Source organism: Typopeltis vanoorti, chromosome 18 (assembly GCF_054136105.1).
Source record: "Typopeltis vanoorti isolate ZY-2024b chromosome 18, IOZ_Tvanoo_1.0, whole genome shotgun sequence".
Taxonomy (NCBI): domain Eukaryota; kingdom Metazoa; phylum Arthropoda; class Arachnida; order Uropygi; family Thelyphonidae; genus Typopeltis; species Typopeltis vanoorti.
Genome location: NC_143566.1, coordinates 25,602,753 through 25,617,403, shown reverse-complemented (window position 1 = coordinate 25,617,403; position 14,651 = coordinate 25,602,753). Strand labels below are relative to the sequence as shown.

General features: G+C 36.1%; 1 protein-coding gene across 3 annotated transcripts in view; it reads right to left on the bottom strand.

Annotated features, from left to right (window-relative positions):
- LOC150096555 (cleavage and polyadenylation specificity factor subunit 5-like) overlaps positions 1 to 14,651 on the bottom strand; it is a 181,255-nt gene that overhangs the window by 150,434 nt on the left and 16,170 nt on the right. The gene's annotated exons all lie outside the window — the stretch shown is intronic.

The window sequence follows — 14,651 nt, the reverse complement described above, 5'->3', positions numbered from 1 at the left end:
CAAGATAGAGCAAAACAAAAGTGCCAGATGTTGATTGAGAGACAACAATCACAAATATATCCCCATTTTATATTCGTACAGTCCTAGTTTAGGAAGCATTAACTAGAAAACTGAGAGAGGATTCCATGCTGTTTTTCAAAAAATATCAAATTTAATTGCAGGGAGGGGATTCACTTAGAATTCACTAGAGCTAACAGTTTTTCAGTTGTCTGTTAAAAATCATAAAAAAAAGGCATGACGGTTTGCACATTAACATGCAGTAGCCATTCCAGATGACAAAACACAAATTACAACTGTATGATAATCTTGCTAGCAATGATGTTTATGGAGGTCTTTAGGTGACATTCTTCAGATGGTAGATGATTTTATTACCCAATCCAAAACTATCACCATGTTTAAAGAAGGACTGATGTGGCTTGAAAAAATTACCACATTCAATCTCTTGAGCAGAGTATCTGAATTATCTAACCTCATATTCACCAACAATACTGCTTTGCTATAGCTTTGTAACCATTCATGGGAAAGATCATTAAAAAAAATCTTGAGCTCTGAATTTTTCTTTACATCTATATGAAAAGAAAAATCACTAAACAATGAAATGTAAAAATATAACATATCTTGAAATTATTTTTATTTATTTATTTATTTGTTTTGCTTTACAATTTAGGTGTTCAGATTAATTTGCAAAAGGGAACATGTTATTTTAGTTATTATACCTACTTGAAATGATTTTCCACTTACAAATACCCATATTCTTAGAAAAATATAGCAATGAAATAAAATTTAAATCCATTTTGTAATATGTCAGAGACAAGTGGCGAGTGAATTTTCAGCCATGTTCTGTCTGAATGCTCAAAATAAATACATTAATTTCTTCACATAATTTACATTTTTTTTCTTTTCATTTTAAAACATCTCATTCATTTTCAACTTATTTGATCACAAGTGGTCACCCCCCCCCCACTTCCTCTATTTTCCAGGAAAACAAGAAAAAAAAAAAAAAAAAGTTGGTCAAAGAGATAACTGAAGAATAGGTGAAAAAGAATATGCCACTCTATGAGGAGTAGTATAGCTTTGTGAAGGGTTGGTCATGCCTTAGTAATCATGAATTTTTTTTATAATAGAGTGCCAGCTGAATTGGATAAAGGGAATGGCTCTATAATGATACTGCTGGATTATGCAAAGGCATTTGTCAGAATACCACATGGAACTCTGTTACACACATTACAACAAATTGAATATGAAATGGGTTATATGGATATGATGGTGGCTGATTGATAGACAAACAGTAGTATATGAAGGAGCAGAATACAGGAAAAAGCAACTGACTAGTGGTGTGCTGCACTGCTCTATGCTAAGGCTACTATTTAATGTACATAAATGATATAGGACATAATTTGAAGGAAAACATTTAGCTATAGAAAGATTTTTACACTTGGTTATAAATTAAATTAAACTTGGCAAGAAATTATATTCTTGTTTAATCATTTATCCAAGTAAGAGCAAATGAAGTTTGTGAGTGAAGTATCTTCACAATTAGGCTATTTGTATATAGAGATTAATGACCTCACATTAATTATGTAAAGCACCCATCCTTTTGGACATGTAAAATGCTATACATTATGGGAAGCATGGGCACGCCAAGGGTATTTACCACCTGGGTGCAAACTTTTATCAGCTGCCCCTAATACTGCATTGTATAATCCAAATCAGATATTAGCTACATAAAATGCTGCCCGGGTGCGGTGCACCCTCGGGTTGGAGGCTCCCTGATGGGAAGGACCACTACCTAGACTGGTTCTGACCTTTATTAAAGTCTCATCAGTGAAACCCACACCCAGAAGAGATACCAAGGTTACATAAGTCATATATTTTTCATACACAAGTAGTAAAAAGTTATAACACCTTATTATATTAGGTGATACACCTTTAGAAAGTTTTTTTTCACATGGTTAAAACGAGGACTATACTTGCTACAGTATACAGTCCACAGACCTTTATGCAAATTCACTGTATGATAGTAATTTCTCCTAATATGCTTCACACATGAATGAAATTTAGTAAGGAGAGAGGCAGAAGAAGTACAACATTTTGTATACTCTTAAGTAAGCAAATCAAGGATTGAAGTCAGATAATTGAAGAGTATTCCACATTGCTGATAAAGAATGCTGACAAGCGACCAGAACTTCTGATCCAGTGTGCAATCCCACACCTTTCTATAGTGTGTCATATTACCATATGTTCAATGGGTTCTCTGTGAATGAGAATTGGATAAAAAAGCCGGCCTGGTTGGCCGAGTGGTTAGTGTATCCACTCTCCAGCCAAAAGGCTGCAGGTTCGAATCCCACCGTAGGCATGGATTTTGTGATTGTGAAAATACTAGTGGTGGTGGGAAGTAGATAGTATTAGTGTAGATGATGATGGTGGTGGTTGTGGTTCGTTGTAGTTGGTGGATTGAGTGGTGGACACGGAAAGTTGTGGAGTGGGTGCCCTCCCTCGATGCTGCAGGTTCAAGTCATCTTGGACTCCTTGGAGGTGTCACGTAACAATAATAATAAAAAAATTTAGAATTTTATGAAACAAGCTGTGTTTATACTGTTTGACACTGAAAATGCATTATAGTGGTTCAACATAATGTATCTTTAAATACATTATTTTGTATTATAATAATAAAGCTGAGGTACTGCCCAGTTATACAGGGACATCCACTGTAATCAATCAGGGAACCAGGCTAAACAATGAAGTCACTTACTGAATCCTCTACAAAATGAAGACAAGCACACTATTAAAATAAGAAACATCAATGGAAACGATTCACAGTTTGTAGAGGATTCAAAGAAATTTATTGTTAACAATTCAAGTCACCAAGAACTTATACTAAAACATGCAAATACTAAATTATAGGCTGATTTATAGCCATGATAGGAATCAGGAAAAAAAACAGAGTAGCAATAGTATTCAATACCAAACATGAAGAATGACTTCTTGAATGGGAGCCTATTTCAAGTAGGGTGAATATAAGTAAATCTCAAAATGGGTAAATAAACAGAAACATTTTATGACAAATAGAAATGCATGCAGACATTTTGCGAAAAGATCAATCTGGTCTTACAGAACCTGCTATCACCTCAGGATTGTCTGGGGGGGGGGGGTAATCTTTATTTCTTGAATGGCAGGTGATTTCAAGCAGAAGGATGTGAACAAATTGTAAACTGGACAAGACTTATTTGTACATATTGTACCATGGAATGTTCTAGTATAGAAAAGTAGAAGAATTTCAAGTCATTAGAAAAGCAAGCTGGTACAAAGAAAATTCACTACTCTGATGGTATAAACAGCAGAGTAATAAATGAATGTTCAATATACAGATGTGCAAAATTCACATTAAGATAACAGTGAAGAAAAGACTTATTGGTTACATTATTGTTGATAGTATTAATATATATAGATAGATAGATGGATAGATATAAAGTAGTATTAATTTACAACAATGCACAAGTTAAAAATGAACATATCACAAATATAATTCTTAAACAATTAAGATGGTTTGGACACCTCCAAAAAATATATTCTCAGATATTACTAAACACAGCCCTGAATGGAGTCACTGGAGAAAGACAATCAAAGTGGGAAACCAAAAAGAACATAGTTAGTAATCAAAAGAAATGTCAAAATTATTTAGCTTCATCAGAGAAATGACTAGAAATAGAGCAAATAATATTGATTTGCAGACTCATCACTCTTGACAGATGAGAAAAGGCATAAAACAAGGTACCAAGAGAAAAGAGTTAAAAACACTGTAATTACCTTAATTCTCAGCTCCTCCATAGTGATGCACTTTTTTCCCTGCCTGGTTGGCTTAGAGGCTAGTATATCCACTAATCAATCACTGTGAGCATGAATGTCTTTGCTTCATATATATATATATATATATATATATATATATATATATATACCATGAAGTGACTTGAAAAATTTTCAATGTTTGGTCTGAGGAGGTCTCCAGCTTATATAAACAAATAAGTCAGTCCAGTCTATCATCATCAAATTCCTGACATGTACTCTAAAGGGGTGTACAGGATATTATGATAGCACTACATGAAAAACTTACATCATTACTAACCAACCTCCTATCAACAATTCTCCTTCAAATCAATCTATATCTGTCAAGACTCCAATATTATCAGATCTTATATTTCTAAGGCACTTTTTACTGTATCAATCCACCTATATTTTAGTCTTCCTCTGGGTCTTTTTCCACCAGAAAACTTGTTTAGCTAATCTTTCATCTCCCATTTTGTTTAAGTGACAATACCACCTGAGATTAGCTCTGCTAACACATTCCTGGATGCTAACAATGTCAAGTTCTTTTCTAATATACTCATTTTTAATATGATATTGATACTCGTGCCATCTGTTCATGCCCCTAATCTTTCTCAGGACTCTCATATCTGTGGTCTCTAGTTTTTGGTAAAGTGTTTTATTTCTAACTCACCTCTCAGATCCATAGGTTAAAACTGGTTTGAACACTGTCTTATATACAGCTAATTTGAAATATAAATTTAAATCCATATAAATTTATTCAGTTAACCTCCTACCATACTGGTGTTTGTTGATTCTGTTGTCTATTTCCATATTTAATTTACTGCCTTCCCTAAAAATTGTGCCTAAGTAGCTGAAATGTTTTATTTATAATATAGATTCTCCACTCACGATGCAGTTGATATTTTCAATGTTTCTGCCAATTTTCATCGTCTTTGTCTTGTTATTACTGATTTTCATACCAAATTATTTATTACAACAGTTATTGAATTTAGTCCTTGAATCTTGCAGACTTGTACTAAATTTATTTAAAAGTATAACATCATCAACTGCATAAAGTAAAGAGCTGAGATTAACATATCCAATTTTGATATCAGGTTTAATACCACTTTCCTTCATAATGTGATCCATATAGATAATGAATAACAGAGGGGGATGATGTACTTCCTTGTCTGACACCAGATTTAATATCAAACCATCTTCCTGTACTTCCTTCAATTCTAATTGCTGACTTACAACTCAAAGGCTAAGTATTGCTTGCTATAATATCCCATTGACACCACACAACTGTAGCGTTTTAAATAGCATTTCTCTTGGCACCTCGTAATATGCCTTTTCCAGATCTACAAAACTTAAATACAGATCTTTGTTACATTATTCCCATGATTTCTCAACTATTTGTCGTAAAGTGAAAATCTGATCCTGACAGCCTCTATTTGTCCTAAATCCAGCTTGTTCTCTCAACCGCTTCTCAAGTATACTTGCATAAATCTTACCAGGAACACTCAGTAGTGAAATACCTCTGTAATTCTCACATTCTGTTTTATTTCCCTTTTTGTATATAGGTAATATGAGAGTGCCACTCCAATCATGTGGAATTTGTCCCTCTTTCTAGGCCTTCTGAACTATGCAGTACATCCACTACAAGACTTTTATACATCCATACTTGAGCATTTCTGGTTGAATATCATCTACTTCTGCTGCCTTTCCACATTTCAGGTTTCTGATGATTTTTTCTACTTCAAGTCTGAATATGTATTTCTGATTGCATGCCTGTTGATTGTTTTTTAACACTGTGTTGTCACTGCATGTTTCATTTACCAATTTTTTGAAGTATATAATACACAAACATTATTGTGTATTATATACTTCATTAATTGTGAAACGAAGAGAATAATGTATGTAAAATAATGCAACGGCCAGTATCTAGAAAGTAGTTCCTAAAAGAGAGAGGTAGAGAAAGTTATTATATGAAATAATTTTGTGAGATATATAGTCTACAGGAGAGCTGCTGAACTTTTATTCACTTTAAAGCTTTCTTTGAACCTGTAATTTGCCCTATATAGGAGAAACAGGATGCACAATTCCTATCAGAAAAAAGAACATGAACGACACATTAAATATAATAACTATGGTCAAGCTGGTCTTTCTGATCATGCCCTAAATTTAAGGAGGCCTGTGAGATTCTTATCAATCACCCCAATCTTAACTATAATGATGGTCTGAAAATCCCAAGCATTTGGAAGGTACATATTATAGTCACTTAACCTTTCTCCCTAAGAGTTAATTTTAAATAGAACCATAGGTAATCCAGGATCCTAAATCTAATATAACAATTGTCATGTTAAATTAGGACATTATTTTCACTGTAACAAAACTATCTATATGAAAGAATGTTTCTCTGATGTTGTCTTAAATAGAATATAGCTTTGATATAGTTAATTTATTTTATTTCATTTTATTTTCACTAGAGGTCAGGCCAGTAAAATAACCGTTGATCAAATCATTGTCTCTTCAGCATACTATGTGAAATGTAATTTAGCTTGTCTCTGTGTGTGTGTGTGTGTGTGTATATATATATATATATATATATATATATTGGTATACTCCAGATGATGTTTTTTATAACACGGTTGTAGAGTTCATAATTTGTGTAAAATGAATTAAAAGTTTCTTACATGTTCTTCTTTTCAATATGAAATTCAATTTTATCCTGCTCAAGACTAAATGGTGATCATTTCCAGTTTAAAATCCTCTGAACACTCTAGTTTCCTGCACCAGAGAAAACATCACTATCAACAATAACATAGTCAACAGGACTTTTCTTTTTCCTTGCTTCTTTTACTAAGGTAGAAGAGGAGGAATTTTTTGGGGCTTTAGAGAAAGCAACTGACACAACGAAAAATTGATCCTTGTTGGGAATCTAAATAACAGAGTAGGAAATGATTGTCAGATATACAAAAAATATTTTGGGAAAATTTGGAGAAAAGAGCAGAGCTAATAATAATGACAAATACCTGTCAGATTTCTGCTCAGCATATGGACTATAATAAATTTAGTTTAATCCTTTATCCAAGTGTGAGCAAACAAAGTTTGTGCCTGAAAGTATCTTCAGGACTGGGGTAAGGTGGGGTAAGTAAGTACAGGACTGGAGTAAAGTGGTTTACCACCTTACCCAGTCCTGAAGATACTTTCAGGCGCAAACTTTGTTTGCTCACACTTGGATAAAGGATTAAACTAAATTTATTATACTCTAACCAAGTGAAAAATAAACTTTCAGCATATGGACTAGTTATTACTAACACCATGTTCCAGCATAAAAATGTGCACAAATTCACATGGAGAGAAGAGGCAAGGAATAAGAAAAGTCTTATTGATTATGCTATTGTTGATAGGGATGTTTTCTCCTGGTGCAGTACACTAGACTGTACAGAGGATCTGAAATTGGAAGTGATCACCATTTAGTCTTGAGCAGGATAAAATTGAATTTCCTTGGCAAAAACAATGGGGGGGGGGGGTCTTATTTAACCGGGCAACATCCCAACTGGAATGAAATTCTTTCATGTTGTACCATCATTTTATTTGTGGTTTAAGCAAATAAGAATACAACTTGGTCAGCTAAATTCCAAACTTCCAGCCTATCGTCATTTGTTCAGTACCCAGGTGGATACCTAACAGGGTGCACCACAAGAAGGTGAGGATTGCACATTAGGTCAGAAGCCCTAGTTGGTCATATATATATATATATATATATATATATATTAAAAATACAAAAAAATATATAAAATTCATTTAAAAAAGTTAAAAAAATCCTTAGTGCACCCCCCCCATGGTACTAATTAGTTTGCAATGTAAATCATAGTGTTTTCTAGTATACCTTTCAAAACACTACAGTTAGATGGTGTAAATTTATACAGAGCAATATGATGCAAGTCATGGTCAAAAATGAGGAGGCAGGAAGATAGTTTGATGTAAAATAAGGTGTAAGACAAAAAAGAGCAAATGCTTATCCCTTATTATCACTGATAATAAAGATGGCTCACATCAAGGAAAGTGATATTAGACCTAACATCAAAATCAGTCATAGTACATTCAGCTCTTAGCTTTATACAGATGCTAAATACATCTCTGCAATTATTCAGGACTATTTATTGAAAGTGAATAGCTGCCATAAGAAATCCTGTATGAAAATCAGCATTAAAAACACGCTAAGAATATAAACAAGATCACCACATGGAAAACAAATACTTCATTCTCAATTCAGAACTTATAAAACAAACAAAAACATCTCAGCATGTGGCAATAGTACATTAAATTTGGAAAGAGAAACAGAATAAGTAAGAAGACAGTGGAATAAATTTATATGAAATAAAGGAGAAATTACCCAAACACTGAACTAGTACATAAGACAGTCTTCAAATCATTAAATTTGGTTTCTGAGAATTAGGTTAGAAATAAAACAGCTGATCAAATTCAGGAGACTACATAAGTGAGAGTTAGAAAAATTAGCAGATTGAATAGATGGTATCAATGGCAGAATCATATTAAAAATTATTATTATTACATGACACCTCCAATGAGCCCAAAGACTCATCAAGGGAGGGCACCCATTCCACAACTCTCCCTCTCCACCACTCAATCCACCAACAAATCGCAATTACTATAATCATCTACTGCCCACCACTGCCACTAGTATTTTTACAGACAATCACAAACATCCATGTCCACAGTGGGATTTGAACCTACAGCCTTTTGGCTGGAGAATGGTTATGCTAACTAGGCTGGCAATTATGATATAACAAAGGAACATAATTCACATTCAAGAAATAACATGCAGGTTTAATCTAAGACGATATGATAACTTAAACAGAACAGGAGAGGAAAGGTTAGCAAAGCAAGTATTTGAAGCTAGGATGATGAAATAACCCAGCAGAAGACCAAGTTTTATGTGAAAAATGCACTTAGTAATGTTTTGGATAACTAACATGTTAGACCTGATTATAGTGGAGAGATCTTAAAATCACTGCCACCCCCAGATCTTTGGCAAATTAATGCAGCCAAACTTATAGGTCAGAGAAGCATTTCATAACTGATGCTGATTATAAAAACACTCCTCTAATCTCAACAAGTATGGCTGCATTAATCTGTCAAAGATCTAGGAGACAGTCATTCTAAAACTACATTTAGCCTTACTTCTCTGAATTAATTTTGATATTTAGCTAGCCCCTAGAGGGTGCCTTGAAAGGACATTAGGAAACAGTAAATAAAGCACTTCTGGTCTTTGTCATAACTTATGCTGATGGCAGAAGCCATCAATAATTGATGAAAGAATGTAGAAGCAAAAGTTAGTGATAAGGGAGCGAGAGGAAGTATGAATGAAGAAACAGAAGTAAGGTGCGGCAGAAAGAGAGGTAGCGAGACTACAGGAGTGAAATTGTCAGAATGAACGATTTGATGAAATAGTTATTGAAAATGAAAAATGAAATGAGGAATATGCGGAGTGATATTAGACATTTAGTGGAAACTAATGAAAGAAACAAGGGTAAAAGAAGAGATGAATGATTCCAGGATAGCAGCGTATGGAGATTCCAAAATTAGAAGTATTAGTTAATGAGAACGTCCATAAGGTCTGCTATCCAGGAGAAAGATAATTCAGGGGTTGGACATGAGGAGGAAACAAGCAAGAGAACTAGTGGTGGTTGTGGGGAAAAATGATTTAAGTGAACATAAATAAGGAGCATGTAAGGACAAATATCAGGAGGTTATTGAGAAGAGCGAAAGATTGTTGTCAGTGTGTTGCCATGTTATGACAATGATGAGTTGAAACGGAGAGCCAGAATCATGAATGGGTATGCTGTACATGTTGTACACCATGGCAGTTTTCCCTGGCGGCTGTGGTTTTAACCGATTCAATGTACTCACGGTACGCTCGACACAGTGGCCCGCAAAAATCCCAGTGCCTGCACAACTTCGGAGATGGAGTGCCCCCATACATCTGGCTCCGACTATTTGGCTGCGATCGAATTCGCTCAGATCTCGAGTCTTCCACATTCTGTGCTCGACTATTACTCAGACAGTCAGTACAAGGTCCGATGATATCCCCGTCATGTGCCACATGGCACTATTCCATTCGCAGTGAGGAGCTAAAGCATGAAATCTGGAAGAAGAAGGTATTTTGGAGGAGGTATAAGATGAATAATGGTAATAATCATCATGAAGAGTATAAAGAACAAGCTAGGAGAGTGAATCAGTTAATAATGAAAATAAAAGTGCAGCATGAGTAGAAATTTCCAAATCAGGCAAAGAAAAAAAAAACCTAGAGAGTTTTTTTAGATATGTGCCAAGAAGAAAGAAGAATGATCATGGTAAGATGAAGTTAATGGATGAAAGTGGCAGAATGGTAACTGCTGCAGAAGATATTGTCGAGGTATTTAAGGGTGTTTCATCCTGATCAGGGTGGAACCATAAGGAAATTAAGTGTAGAGGACATAGTAAGAGATGGCTTAATTATGAGTGAGCAGGAGGTATTTGAGGAAATAAATAACCTCGATGTCAATAAAGTGATAGGATTCATCACCATGCATCTTAAGGGAATGTTCTAGGGAATTGTAGGGAATGTTCTAGGGAATTGTCAGTGGCACTGAAAGCCTTTTTAATAAGTCTTACAACAGCACAGGTTCCAAGGAAGTGGAATAAAATTGTTCCACTGCATAAAGGCTGTAGCTTCAAATTATAACCCAATCTGTATATCTGGAGCTGTGGTGAAGCTACTAGGGAGATTAATGAGAAGTGGGATATGGAAATGGGTTAATAACAGCAGTATTCTTTGTGGTTATCAGCATGGGTTTGTAGAAGGCAGTTCATGTTTTACTAACTTGCTTATATACTATAACAAGGTGACAAATACCTTGTACAGGGGAGATGCATATACAGTGGTGTACTTGAAGTCTGCAAAAGCTTTTGATAAAGTGCCACATGACAAGCTGTTGACCAACAGTGGACCCGGGGAAGAGATGGTGAAAACCCCAAGACTCTCTCCTTCGAGACTTGAGAGCTTATATATTGATTTTCATCGCCACTAGTGAGCTACATGGTGTGTAGTGTTTGTAGAGAGCTCCTGAACAGATAAGTATTATTTTAAGTAATAATTGGTAAATTTGCTTGAATCTTACGTAGTATTATTTACTTTTCGTATCTTAGTGTGTCTGTGTGATTTTTGTGTGTTTTCTGAGTTATTTCAATTAGTAATTTGATAGATACGATTATTAGCGTGAAGTGCACATAGCGCCGCATAAGAAGGAATAAAATAGGATCCAGATCGCCATCTTCGTCCAAAAATTTTAATATAAAGGATTTTATTCAGTGTACCGTTTGTGAAATGTATGCTTTGAGGAGAGCAGTTGGAGTCTGGTTGGACAATGATAGTGGAGTGAATGTGTGCAGAAAGTGTAAGGAATGTGAGGATTTAAAGTGTGTTTCAGGTAGTGAGTATGATATCGTTATTGAAAGTGAGAATGTAGAAAATAGTGATATGCGAGGTTTGAAGTGATATTTGCGAGGTAGTACCAGACAGCTGTGTGAGTGGCGTTGAAAGTGAGAATGAAGGCGAAAATACAGAACGAATGAATTAACGGATAATAAAAATGATGAGACAGATGCAATGAGTGAGATCGCACGGTTACGTGGAGCGATACATAGGGCAAATCGGCAGCTGGAGCGTTGGCAAAAATGTTTACCGAGCGCACCAACTAATAAATGGCAACAGTATGATAAGAAAAATAAGAGTATGATAGTGAGTGTAAACAAAATGAAAGAGTGAGTGTTGTACGGAGATTCTTTAGTAAGAGGTGTGATAGTTGAGAGTTTGACAAAATTGTACCAACCTGGTGCAAATGTTAAGGATGTAAGTGAGTCGATTAGAATGCAAAAGCAGAGGGTGAAAGAATTGATAGTAGTAGCAGGAACAAATGATTTGAAAGGAGACAAAATGGCTATGAGAGAGGATTTGAAGGAATTACTTGAGGTAGCAAAAGAGAAGAGTGAGAGAGTTAGGATGGTGAGTCTGTTGCTGCGGTATGACAGTGAAGAGTATAGGAGGGCAAAAATTGTTAATAACTTTATGCACGGATTATGCAGGAGGAGTGGTGTGGAATTTGTGGAGCGAGTTCAATGGGCGAAAGGATTTATATAAGATGGATGGTTTACATTTGAATGGATTTGGTGTACGGAGACTTGAAAAGTTGTTGAATGAAGTGGAAGTGCAGAATCAGGGAAACTAGAGTTATTAAGGGGGGGTAGATATGCAGACTTTAGGGAGACAGTTGAGTGTATGAATGTGTGTAATATGCACGAGAGAGTACGAAGACAACAAATCAGAATGGGATAGTTAGTATAAGGCATCAAAATAGGGATGGGACAAATGGCTTCTGCAATCCATGTATACTAATGGTGTTCAGGAGTGACAGGGTGAATAAAATGGGGGGAGAAGTGTTATTGATGATAGCTGATGAGCTGCAGCCAAGGATAATAGAAGTGGAACTGCAGGATAGAGAAAAGAGCACATTTGAGGCTATTTGGTGTGAGATCGAGACTAGCAGAACAAAATATACAGTTAAGTGTTGCTATAGACCAGTGATGGAATAGATGGTGGAGATAGTATGCATAAGCAAATAGAAGAAATGAGTGGAAGGAGGGTAATTATTATGGGAGATTTCAATGGTAACACTGATTGGAAGGAGGAGAGAACACATGGGAGGAAGGAATTGGATTTTATGAGGTTATTAAGGGATAAATATCCATGACAACATGTAATGGAAAATACTAGGGGTCAGAGAGTGCTTGACCTAGTAATTGCATCTGAGAATTTGGCTGTAACAAATATGACCACGTTGCCACCTATTGGTGAGAGTGATCATAGGGTCTTGACTTGGGAGGTGGCTAACGGTGTGGAATTAACAATTAAGACAGGGTACATGTGGAATTATCGGGCTGGTAAGTATGACAAGCTTAGGAGTTTGATTGGTTCAGTGCCATGGCATGTAAAACTGAAGGGCTGGATGTTGATAGTGCATGGGAGGCAGTTAAGAAATGTTTGCAGGAGGCAATGGCTGATTCTACACCTAGAGTCCGAATAATAAATCAAGTAGGGGTTAAATGGATGAATAACACCATTAGGCTTGAGCTGCAAAAAAAAAAGAAACAACTGTGGAGGAAATTTAAGGAGAAAGGTGAACAGAAGGCACATGAATGGTATAAAAGGCAGGCCAGAAGGGTAACGAGTATAGTAAGAAAAGCTAAAGCGGATTATGAAAGAACATTAGCCATGCAGGCTAAAGAGAATCCCAAACAGTTTTTTCGATATGTTGCAAGTAAAAGAAAAAATGTATATGGCAGAATGATTTTAAAGAATGCCGATGGTAGGGAGGAAACCGAATCAGTTGACACGGTGGAATTACTGAGCGAGCACTTTGCAAGAGTATATCATCCAGGTGGTTGACATTGCAGGAATGAACGAACCAATAGCTTATACAGGAATTGTAGTGAATGAAGTGGAGGTGAATAGTCTATTACAAAACTTCAATGTTATACCATCTAGCTGGTATAACCTCAATGTTATACCAGCTCGTGTCATACGTGAAGCGGCTAAAGAATTGTTAGTGCCCTTGACCATTTTGTTTAATTTGAGTCTCGGGTCTGGGTTAGTCCCGAGGAGGTGGAAAGAGGGGAAAATAGTTCCACCGCATAAAGGAGGTTCAAAGATTGCTGTTGTAAATTACCGACTGATCAGCATATCAGGAATTGTTGTCAAGGTCTTGGAGAAAATAGTGTAGAGGAAAATACAGGATTGGATAGATGAAAATGTGATACTGTATGGGGGACAGCATAGTTTTGTGAAGGGTAGATCATGTCTCAGATTTGCTCACGTTTTTTAACACAGTGATGGTTGAACTGGATAAGGGTAATGAATTTACAGTGATTCTACTTGACCTTGCCAAGGCCTTTGACAGGATACCACATGGAACTCTAATCAGTAAACTGGAGCAGATGAGGATGGATATAGGGTTGGTGAGATGGATAGGAGGGTGGTTGATGGAGAGATATGAGAGTGGTTTATTCAGGAGTAGTCCAAAGACGGCCTGTGACTAGTGGTGTGCTGCAGGGTTCTGTGCTTGGACCACTACTGTTCAATTTGTTCATTAATAATATAGGAAAGGATCTAAGAGGAAGTGTTCATTTGTTTGCTGATGATGCTAAGTTAGGTAGAGCAATAGTGAGTGCACAGGATGTCAAAATTTTGCAGGATAATTTGGATAGTTTGGAGGACTGGGCTAAGGAGAATGGATGTCAATTTAATGTGGCAAAGTGTAAGGTTATGCATTTTGGGGTGAAAAGATTAGCAGCAGTATATCACATTGGTGGAACCATACTCCAGAAGATTGACGAGGCCAGGGATTTGGGAGTGTTGGTAGATAGGGAGTTGAAGTTTAGGGGGCACATCGCAAAAGTGGCTAAATCAGCTCATCAAATCACTTGGTTGCTGAAAAATACTTTAACAAGCAGAGACAAACAGGTTATTGTTCCTCTGTATCGAGCCTTGATAAGACCCCATCTAGACTACTGTGCTCAGATAAGGGAGGCAGGGTTTCTTCTTGATGGGGAGGAGGTTGAGAGGATCCAGAGGCGAGTGACCAAGATGATAGCAGGTCTATGGAATGAACCTTATGAGAACAGGTTGAAGATTTGTGGGTTGCAGAAATTGGTTGATAGGTGGAAAAGGGGTGATATGATTGAGACATTCAAATTACTGAAGGGTTTCTATAAGATTAATT